An 11,239-nucleotide genomic window follows, 5' to 3' on the forward strand; every position below is an offset into this window, starting at 1 on the left:
CAGTTACAACAACGGTGCCAAGTACCCTTGAGCCAAGCCCCTTGAAGTCGCAATTTTTAGCCGATTTGGCTGAAATTTTGCATGCTGAGTTCTGTTACGATTTCCAACAACTGTGCTAAAAACAGTCCGAATCGGTCTATAATCTGATATAGCTACCATATAAACCGATCTCCCGATTTGACATCTTGAGCCCCAGGACGCCGCAATTTTTGTCCGATTGAGCTACCATTTTGCAGATAGTGTTCTGGTATGAAGTCCAACAACTGTGGCAAGTACGGTTCAAATCAGTCTTTTACCTGATATAGATCTCATATAAACCGATCTTCCGATTTGACTTCTTGAGCCCCTGTAAGCCGCAATTTTTGTCCGATTTGCTTAAATTTTTCACGCGGTGTTCTTTTACGACTTCTAACAACGCTGCCAAGTACGGTCTAAATCAGTCTCTAACCTGATATAGCTGTCATAAAGACCCGTTTTCTAAAAGTTTTTTGCTGGTTTGTTAGAAGTTTGGTATGTAGAATAAAACTATGCCCTTCAACTAAATTTAGTTTGCATAAATTTTTAGAATTCATGGTGGTGGGTTCCCAAGGTTCGGCCCGGCCGAACTTAGGACGGTTTTACTTATTACTTGTAATTTTATTAATGGCAGCTATATCATGTTATAGACCGATTCGGACTGTTCTTAGCACAGTTGTTGGAAGTCGTAACAGAACGGCATGCAAAAAGTTCAGCCAAATCGGCCAAAAACTGCGACTTCAAGGGGCTCAAGAAGTCAAAGATCTCCCGAGATCGGTTAATATGGCAGCTATTGGGTTGCCCAAAAAGTAATTGCGGATTTTTACAAAAGAAAGTAAATGCATTTTTAATAAAACTTAGAATGAACTTTAATCAAATATACTTTTTTTACACTTTTTTTCTAAAGCAATCTAAAAGTAACAGCTGTTAACTGACAGAAGAAAGAATGCAATTACAGAGTCACAAGCTGTGAAAAAATTTCTCAACTCCGACTATATGAAAAATCCGCAATTACTTTTTGGGCAACCCAATATATCTAAATCTGCACCGATATGACTCATTTGCAATTCCCAAAAACCTGTTCAAAATTTCAAGCGGCTAGCTTTACACGTTGGACCGCTACCGAGGTTTTGACAGACGGTCAGACGGACAGAATATCAAGACGGATCGAATCAGAATATCAAGAGGATCCGGAATATATATGCTTTATGGGCTTCCAGATTAATATTCCAAGGTGTTACAAACGGAAGGACAAGATTAGCATACCACCATCCTATAATGGTGGGCATAATATCTAAATATGTCACATTGCACACTGTGAGATGTGTGTGTGTGTGGCAAAACAAAAAAAAAAATTTGAAAAAAATTTTACAACTTTTTTCTGTAGATCTTAGCGGTACAAAATGTTCTATATATTTGTAGAGGAGGACATAGGCTTTCAGAAAAGTGCTGCTGCAGGTACGTATCATTTGACCACATTTGACTTCTCCAACCTTCTGTGGGCCATAACTTTTGATCTACTGATCCGATTCGCATGAGTTAGACCTCTAGAAAGAAAGAGCTTGACGACGTACGTTTGTATGGGACCTACACCTAGAGATGGACCAATCTGGACCATAAGCTTCACAGTTGTAGATATGTCAAAAAAAAACTTCCTATTCCAAATTTCAGCCAATTCGGCGAAAAAATACGAATATACCAATAGGTATGCAAAATTACATTTTGACTATATTTCAACATATTTTCCATGCATTAAAAGTAATACGCAAGGTATTGGTAGGGTATTGGTAGGGTATTATATAGTCGGGTATTATATGGTGTAGGGTATTATACAGTCGGCTAAGCCTGACGTTTGCCTCTAATTCTTTGCTTTGCCTCTCTCTCCTTGAAATTTTGCACCAGATCTTTATAACACATCAGCTCTTACTATTCCAAATTTCGAAAAGTTACCCTTATCCGTTCTCAAATGACTGATTTGTTACTATTTATTTTTTCGATTCTATCCCACTGTGGGCTGCATAAAAACAATGAATCCCTACAGTATGATTGTCGAGTGAAACCCCTTATTTTTGCGCCATAGCCAAACGAAAATTCTGCAAACACTTTGATGTATGACTGCAGTCTATGAAATTTATTTCCTTTTTTTATTACAGTTGTAATTTGGGAAAAGATATGATGACCTTGCAGTTTTTGTGCTACATTCCCCAGTAGGTCATCAGAATGGTGGAGTAGAACGATAGCAATTGTGTCGAAAACGAATAAAATATTTAATTGTTTGACCTTTGATGGTGAAATGGGATGTCTTTTGCAGTAGTGTAACAAAGGCTTTATGACGTAGAATATCATAAATGAAAGTGGTGAAGAAGTTCTATTGTACAAGAGGATAGACACAATGAAAAGAACTCGAGAACAATATTTCCATATAATTCGAAGCAAAATCGCATAACACGTAGGCGGGCTCAGTCAAAAGGAAGATAAATGAAGATACGGTTTTATAGTTGGAAGTTATTGTCTTATAGTAGAAGGGTACGGTCTTATACTGCAAGGCTCCTACATAGCAAATGCAAACTGTGCCCATGAACATTCCACTAGGGAACAGGGGCAAACTTCTCACATATCAATGACTGTAGTCCGATTCAAGTTCAAGCTCAATGATAAGGGGCCTCCATTTTATAGCCGAGTCCGAACGGCGTGCAGCAATGCGACACCTCTTTCGAGAGAAGTTTTACATGGTACCTTACAAATGTTGCCAGCATTAGGAGGGGAAAACCACCGCTGAATAATTTTCTGATGTTCCTGCCAGGATTCGAACCCAGGTGTTCAGCGTCATAGGCGGACATGCTAACCTCTGCCCTACGATGGACTTATGCAGGCTCCTAGGTAGGAGTCCATCTAAGTTTCATGGAAAATAGAGTAACCGCTGCAAAACCAACAACAAAAGTTGGAAAATTTCGTTTTTATACCCACTGCCATAGGATGGTGGTTATACTAATCAAGTTATTCCGTTAATAACACATCGAAATATTTGTCTAAGTCGCCATAAAGTATTTTTATTCGATCTAGCCGTGTCCGTCTGTCTGTTCACCCGTCTATTGTTCTATTTGTCCGTCGGTCTGCGAAATGCACTTAGGATGCATTTTTTCGAAGGAGTAAAGCCAGCAGCTTGACTTTTTGGACAAATACTTCCTATTGGTGTTGGTCGGTCGGGATTGTAAATGGGCCATGTCGGTCCATGTTTAGATATAGCACCAGTACACTGGTGGATTGACTCAATCGATGACCATAGACATGTTTGCATTCGAAAACGCCGAAGTTACACCAGGCCTAACACAGAGGCGCAGCAGAAACAGAGCGAATCCAATGCAAGGAAAAGCGTGCTAAGTTCGGCCGGGCCGAATCATGGGAACCCACCACAATGAATTCTGCTAAAATATGGGAGCTACATCTGTTAATGAACCGTTTTTGGACCGTACTTAGCACAGTTGTTGGGAGTCATAACGGAGCACTATGCGCAAAATTTCCATCAAATCGGACAAAAATTGAGGCTTCCAGGGGTTCAAGAAGTCAAATCGGGAGATCGGTTTACATGGGAGCTATATTAGGTTCTTGACTGATTTGAACCGCACTTATTACAGTTGTTGGAAGTTATAGCGGAACAATATGTGCGAAATTTTAGCCCATTCGGACCAGAACTGCAGCTTCCAGGGGTTCAAGAAATCAAATCGAGAGATCGGTTCATATGGGAGCTATACCAGGTTGTAGACCAATTTTAACCGTTCTTGGCACGGTTTTTGGAAATTTCAACAGAACACTATGTGCGAAACTTGAGCCAAATTGGATAAGAAATGCGGCTTCCAGGGGCTCAAGAAGTCCAATCGGGAAATCTATTTATATGGTAGCTATATCAGATTATAGACCGATTAAGACCGTACTTGGCACAATTGTTGGAAGTCATAACGGAACACTATGTGCAAAATTTCAGCCAAATCGGATGAATTGCGGCTTCCAGGGGCTCAAGAAGTCAAATCAGGAGATCGGTTTTTATGGAAGCTGTATCAGGTTGTAGATCGATCTGGACAGTACTTGGCAAAGTTATTGGAAGTTATAACGGAACACAATGTGCCAAATTTCAGCCAAATCGGACAAAAATTGTGGCTTTCAGGGGCTCAAGAAGTCAAATCGGGGGAACGGTTTATAGGTAAGCTACATCCAAATATGAACCGATATTGCCCATTTGCGATCCCCAACGACCTGTATCAATATTAAGTATCTGTGCAAAATTTCAAGCGGGTAGCTTTACGCGTTCGTTTGCTATCGTTATTTCGACAGACGGAAGGATGGACAGATCGACTCAGAATGTTGAAACGATCAAGAACATATAGACTTTATGGGGTCCTAGATCAATATTTCGATGTGTTACTAACGGAATGACTAGATTAGTATACCCCCATCCTATGGTGGTGGAAATAATAATGAAAAAACGCACGCGGTACCGCCACTATCCAAAGTAAAATAAAGAAATCGGAAATACTAAGAAAAGGCCTTAACCGAGACCCTTGGACTTGGATACAAAGTCGTCTTAAAAAAGGTGGGAATGAAAAGCCCAAAGACGGAAGTGGACGATAAAATAATGCGAACTATTCTAACCACCCCACGGACGCGAACCAAGACCTGAATACAATCGAAGTCCAAACGACGAAAAAATTGGAGTTAACACACACACTTCACCATTCGCACTTGAAGAACTTCAACTCGCTGCACTTAGCCTTCAAATCATAAAAGCGCCCGGCCCCGACGGAGTCCCAGTAGAAGTCATGAATATAATCGCCGAGAAATGAACAAAAATGCTGATAAACATCTCTAACAGAAGGAATATTCCCAGATGCGTGGAAGCAACAAAGGCTGGTTTTGATCAGCAATGGGAAAGGTAATCCAGAAGAGTCATCGTCTTGCAGGCCACTGTGTATGCTGGATACAGCGGGCAAGCTGTTGGAGCGTTTGATAAGGCCTAGTTTCGCGGAGGCAATCATCGCAGGAGGAGGACTCTCGAGTCAGCAACATGGCTTCCGCCCAGGGAAGTTGACTATAAAGGCCCCTAAAGGACGTAGTTGAGATTGTGGAAGCAGGCCAACGGCTGAACCCTCGTAGCAGATCCATCATCCCATTGGCAACGCTGGACATCAAGATGGCCTTCAACAGCCTCAGGTGGGTTGAGGTTTTGCGGGCCATGAAGAAGGACTTAAAAGTGTCGGAGTATTTGATGAGAATCAAGAGAAGCTATTTGAGACAACGGGTGCTCTTCTACAAATCCACCGAGGATATGAGGAAGTATGAAGCTTAGTCGAACGCTGCACTAGGATTCATACTTGAGCCCGACCTCTGGAACGTCAGCTTCAACAGAATACTCAGGATGGACCTGGCATGAGATAGCTGTGAGCACCAAACAGGCTGTAACCTTGATCTCCGTTGCTGTCACGAGAAGCTTAGCAGCAAGCCACCGGTCGCGTCCACAGGCTGCAGATATTGGAATGCTCCATACGAAGTAGCGGCAACGGCAGTGGCGCACAATGAGCGGTATCGAGCGGAGGGTCTCAGTGAGAGGCGAGGCGGCACCGGCTCTTGCTCAAATACTGAGTGCCTATGATGCTTGATATGAAAAGACGAGTTATTGGCGCCTTTAAATAGCCAATGGAAACCCTGTTCCCGCGGCGATCGGACCGGAACGAGTTTGCCCACCTTCAGGAGCTTGACAAGGATCGCCACCTCCATATGAAAATGTGTGTACGACGACCACGGCAACAACTGGGGATGAATTATCCCATGGCAGCCGGTTGTACGTACCAGATTGACCCGTTGAGATTCTTGATCGGCAAGGGCTGCCTGCACTGCTACAACAACAACAAGAACAACTGAGGATAGTGATGCCAGTAAATATATATCTGGTCGGATAAGCAGACGATGTTGGCGCTGTCATCAAATGCAAATTTTGCCCATGATCACTAAGGAACCGTGGAAAACTTCTCACACAACATTGAGTGCAGTCCGATTCAAGTTAAAGTTCAATGATAAGGGGCCTCCTTTTTACAGCCGAGTCCGAACGCCGTGCCGACACCTCTTTGGAGAGAAGTTTTACATGGCATAGTACCTCACAAAACCACCGCTGAAAAATTTTTTTTCTGATGGTCTCACCAGGATTCGAACCCAGGCGTTCAGCATCATGACGGATATGCTGACCTCGGCTCTACGGTGGCTTCCTTGTCATCACGTTAAAAAATAAGGACGAGGCGTAACAAAGACTACAGCAGCTAATGACCAGAAATAGACATTGGTTGGAATCCCACGGCCTACAGCTGGCAATAAAAAAAGTCTGAGCTACTCCTGCCCACGAGGAAATACATCTCCACAGAAACAGATAAGCGGATTAAGGACGTCTCGTCGTTTTACCCACTAAAAGGCACGTGAAATCCATAGGGGTTTGACTCGACACCAAATTAAAGTTCACAGCCCAGACGCAGTACGCGCAAAGAATGCGGCTAAGGTAACGGCCCTATTAGGGCGATTAATGGCGAAGATCCTGGGAGAACCTATACCAGACATGCTCAATCTAATGATGGAGGCCGGCAATAGTATTCTTTTATATGGAAGTAAGATTTGGGGCAAGCCCCTACAGACCAGATGCAGGGCTTAGGCTCTGCTTTCGGCACAGAGGGTGGCCGCTCTAACAGTTACCCCATCTTACCGAGCAGTATCTGAACCCGCAGAGCTAGCCATTGCCGGTATGGTGCCAAAAGACCTACAGGCGCTTGAGCAGATGAAAATATGCGAAGTCAAACTGAACCCCCAAAGGGAGTCCGTATTGGAAGATATTTAAGAAGACACACTCTAAGAGTAACCTCGTCACCGAACAGTGTCTGAACCGGTAGTTCTAGTCATTGCCTGTATGGTGCCAATAGACCTACAGGTCCTTGAGCGGATGAAAATATGCGACGCCTAACTGAACCCCCTAACATTTGCCAGTCAAGATGGAATAATGACTCACTTGGCTGATGTACCTTTAACTTCATCCCCGATATACGACAATGGATCGAAAGAAAGGCGCAGGCAATATCTGGAAACGGACTTCTGGAAGTGTCAATAGACCTACTTACCCTTGAGCGGATGAAAATATGCGACGCCTTACTGAACCCCCAAAGGGAGTCCATATTGGAAGATATTCCACTAGACACGCTGAGCATTTGCCAGTAAAGATGGAATAATGACACGCTAGACTGATGGACCTTTAAGATCATCCCCGATATACGACAATGGATCAGAAGAAAGACGCAAGCAATATCTGGAAACGGACTTCTGGAAGTGCCAATAGACCTACAGGCCCTTGATGATGAAAATATGCGACGTCAAACTGAACACCAAAAGGAAGTCCGTATTGGAAGACACGCTGAGCATTTGCCAATCAATATGAGATAATGACAGGCTAGGCAGATGCATCTTTAAGTTCATCTACGATATTCGACAATAGATCGGAAGAAAGACGCAGGCAATATTTTGACAGGAACTTTTGCAAGTACCTATACTGAATAGGAAAATGCAGGTCACTATTCTGCATCTACGTAGAAGAAGAGGCAATGGACGAGGGAGAGCACACAGCCTGTCACCGATGGAGCGACAATCAGGAGCGACTAGAAATGAAGATTGGTGAAATGAGAGCAGAAAACCTAGCAACAAAGATGTGCTGCCGAGAGAACAGCTTGAGTGCTGTGACAACTTTTATCGAAGAGATACTCAGGTCAATGAAAAAAAAAAGAGCTTTAGCGACATCAATGACATATCAACTGCTATATGGAAAGGGCACCTGAATGCAGGAAGACTGAGAAGAATGGTGTAAGCGCCGCAAGGAGTTCTACCTCGAAGTGATTCGAACGCGGTGCCGTGGTGGTTTACTTATTCCGATAGATAAGCTGGGTTTTATACCGATACAGCAGAGCCCCGCATACGACGAAAGGCGACGGCCACCGTTAGATGCGTACTAAATTTTCTCGGCTCATGGCTAAAAATAAAAAAATAAGCCTGAATCGCTTCATAATCTGAATTAGCTCCAATAGGAATTCCTACCTAGGGAAGAACTTGACCAATGCGATCTATGCTGGAGGGTATATAATCAATCTTGTCATCAAGTTTGTAACACCTCGAAATATTCGTCCCCATACCCCATAAACTGCCAAGTACTGTTTGAAGTGGTCTATAACTTGATATAACTCCCATATAAACCGATCTCCCGATTTGACTTCTTAACTCCTTATAAGCCGCATTTTATGCCCAATTTGGCTGAAATTTTGCATAAAGTGTTCCGTTATGTTTTTCAACATCTGTGCCAAGTACAGTTTGAAGTGGTCTATAAACTGATATTGCTCCCATATAAACTGATCTCCCGATTTGACTTCTTGAGTCCTTATAAGCCGCATTTTATGCCAAATTTGGTTGAAATTTTGCATAAAGTGTTCCGTTATGCTTTTCAACATCTGTGCAAAGTACAGTTTGAAGTGGTCTATAACCTGATGTAGCTCCCATATAAACCGATCTCCCGATTTGACTTCTTGATCCTTTACTAGTTGCAATTTTGGTCCGATTTGACTTAAATTTTGCATAAAGTGTTCCGTTATGTTTTTCAACATCTGTGCCAAGTACAGTTTGAAGTGGTCTATAACCTGATATAGCTCCCATATAAACCGATCTCCCAATTTGACTTCTTGATTCCTTATTAGTTGCAATTTTGGTCCGATTTGACTTAATTGTGCATGAAGTGTTCCGTTATGACTTTTAATATCTGTGCCAAGTACGACCCAAATCGGTGAGGAACCTGATAAAGCTCCCATATAAAACGATCTCCCGATTTGACTTCTTGAGCCCTTTCAAGCCGCAATATTTGTCCGATTTGGCTGAAATTTATCATGTAGTGTTTTGTTAAGACTTTCAACAACTGTGCGAAGTACCGTCTAAATCGGTGTATAACCTGATATAGCTCCCATATGAACCGGTCTCCCGATTTGACTTCCCCAGACCTTAAAAGCAGTATTTTTTGTCCGATTTGGCTTTGCATAGGTTCTTAGCAGAATCCTAGGTGGGGGGTTTCCAAGATTCGCTTTTACTTGCTTTTGCCCATAATGAGATACCTTGCAAAGAAATTGGTAAATACGTTCCATGGTGGAAGGTATATAGGATTCGGCCCATCCGCACTTAGCACACTTTTACACGTTTTATTTATTGCCTCGGGTAGATGTAATTCATGTAACTTTCATGCCAAATTTCTAATTAGATTTTCCCACAAAAAAAGGTGTTTGTTTTACACCAAAAATCATGGTATTTTATAAATTCAACATTTGTTTAAAGGCATTCGAACAACAGCCTTATGAAAACAATGCATCCCATCATCATTATGATGCTTGTTGAAAGCCCCCTCAATTCCCTCATCCACTGTGTATTGCATTGCCATGACTTGCTATTGACTTTGGCCAAAACAATACGGTGTGCATTTTGACGCATAGCACTGGCCCCTTAAGGCCATTCCTGTTTTTGTTGCTGCAGTAATTTGGAAATGGATCTGATGACCTTGCAGCTATTGTTTCACTTTTCAATGCACAACACCACAACAGCATTGTGTAATAGGACTACTCAAATGGTCTAGAAAACAGAATAAAATTTTTAATTGGTTGACCTTTGAAAACTGAAATGGTGGAACTTTTTTGTGAACAGTGAGAAAAAAAGGGAATATGAGATAACATGAATGAGAGTGATGTGAACATTTTATAATTCAAATGAACAGGATTTCATTACGGTTTTAATGTGAGGTTATTGAAAATTTCATAGAATTTTAAACCATACTTGGGCGGAGTTTTCGAAAGTCATAGCAGTAGTCATTGTGCAAAATTTCATCCAAATCGGATAATAATTGAATCCTCTGAGGCTTAAGGTGTTAAATAGGGAGATCGGTTTATATGGGAGCTATATCAACTTATAGACCGATTTGGACCGTACTTGTAGAAGTTGTTGAAACTCTTAACAGATGTCATAATGCAAAATTTTAGAAAAATCGGGTAATAATTGCCACCTCTGGAGGCAAAATTGCAAATTGCAAGTTTTGCCCATGAACATTCCACTAAGGAACAGGGGCAAACTTCTCACATATCAATGAGTGCAGTCCGATTCAAGTTTAAGCTCAATGATGAGGGGCCTCCATTTTATAGCCGAGTCCGAACGGCGTTTCGCAGTGCGACAGCTCTTTGGAGAGAAGTTTTACATGGCATAGTACCTCACAAATGTTGCCAGCATTAGGAGGGGAAAACCACCGCTGAAATTTTTTTTCTGATGGTCTCGCCAGGATTCGAACCCAGGTGTTCAGGGTCATGGGCGGACATGACATGCTAACCTCTGCGCTACGGTGGTCTCCGATATCAGATGGTCAGGTGGTCTGTATATCAGGTTCGTATTCTACGGTCAAATACCTTTTATTTAAGCCCCATATTGGCATGGTCAGTAAATAATTCCTTTTTGGGGGGTGTTTTGAGGAAGTGGTGGACCCCCAAAAACTTTGTCCCAAATTTGGATATCAGATTCGTATTTTACTCGCAAATACCTTTCATTGGATCCCATATTGCCATGGTCGGTAAATATGCCCGATTTATGGGTGTTTTGGGGGTTGGAGTGGTCCCCCAAACACTTGATCCGACAATTCGATATCAGATACGTTTTCTAATCTTAAATACCTTTCATTTGAGTCCCATATTGTCGTGATTGGTGAATATATTTATTTTGTAGATTTTAGGGTGGGACGTCCCCCCTAGGTACCCCATACGAAACTTGGATACCAAATTTTTGTTTGTTGGTTACTATAAGAGAGCGCACACAATTTCGCTTAAATCGCACTACCCATTTCCTAGATCTGACGTTTCTGAAAATTATGATAAGGGGGAGGGTCCGCTCCCCCTTCAGATATCAAAAATGTAATACCCTATTTTCCCCACGGAATCATTTTGCACCATCAGTGAAAATTTGAAAAAAAAACGGTTCAGCAGTTTCTGAGTCTAAAAGGAAAACACAAGCAAACACAAATTGATTTTTATGTATAAGAAATATGGGGTCTCAAATCAAAATTTTGAAGTGTTACGAATGGAATGAGGAAGTTAGTATAACCCCATTCTATGATGGAGAGTACAAAAAGACTTATCTC

The sequence above is a fragment of the Stomoxys calcitrans genome, chromosome 3 (assembly GCF_963082655.1).
Source record: "Stomoxys calcitrans chromosome 3, idStoCalc2.1, whole genome shotgun sequence".
Taxonomy (NCBI): Eukaryota; Metazoa; Arthropoda; class Insecta; order Diptera; family Muscidae; genus Stomoxys; species Stomoxys calcitrans.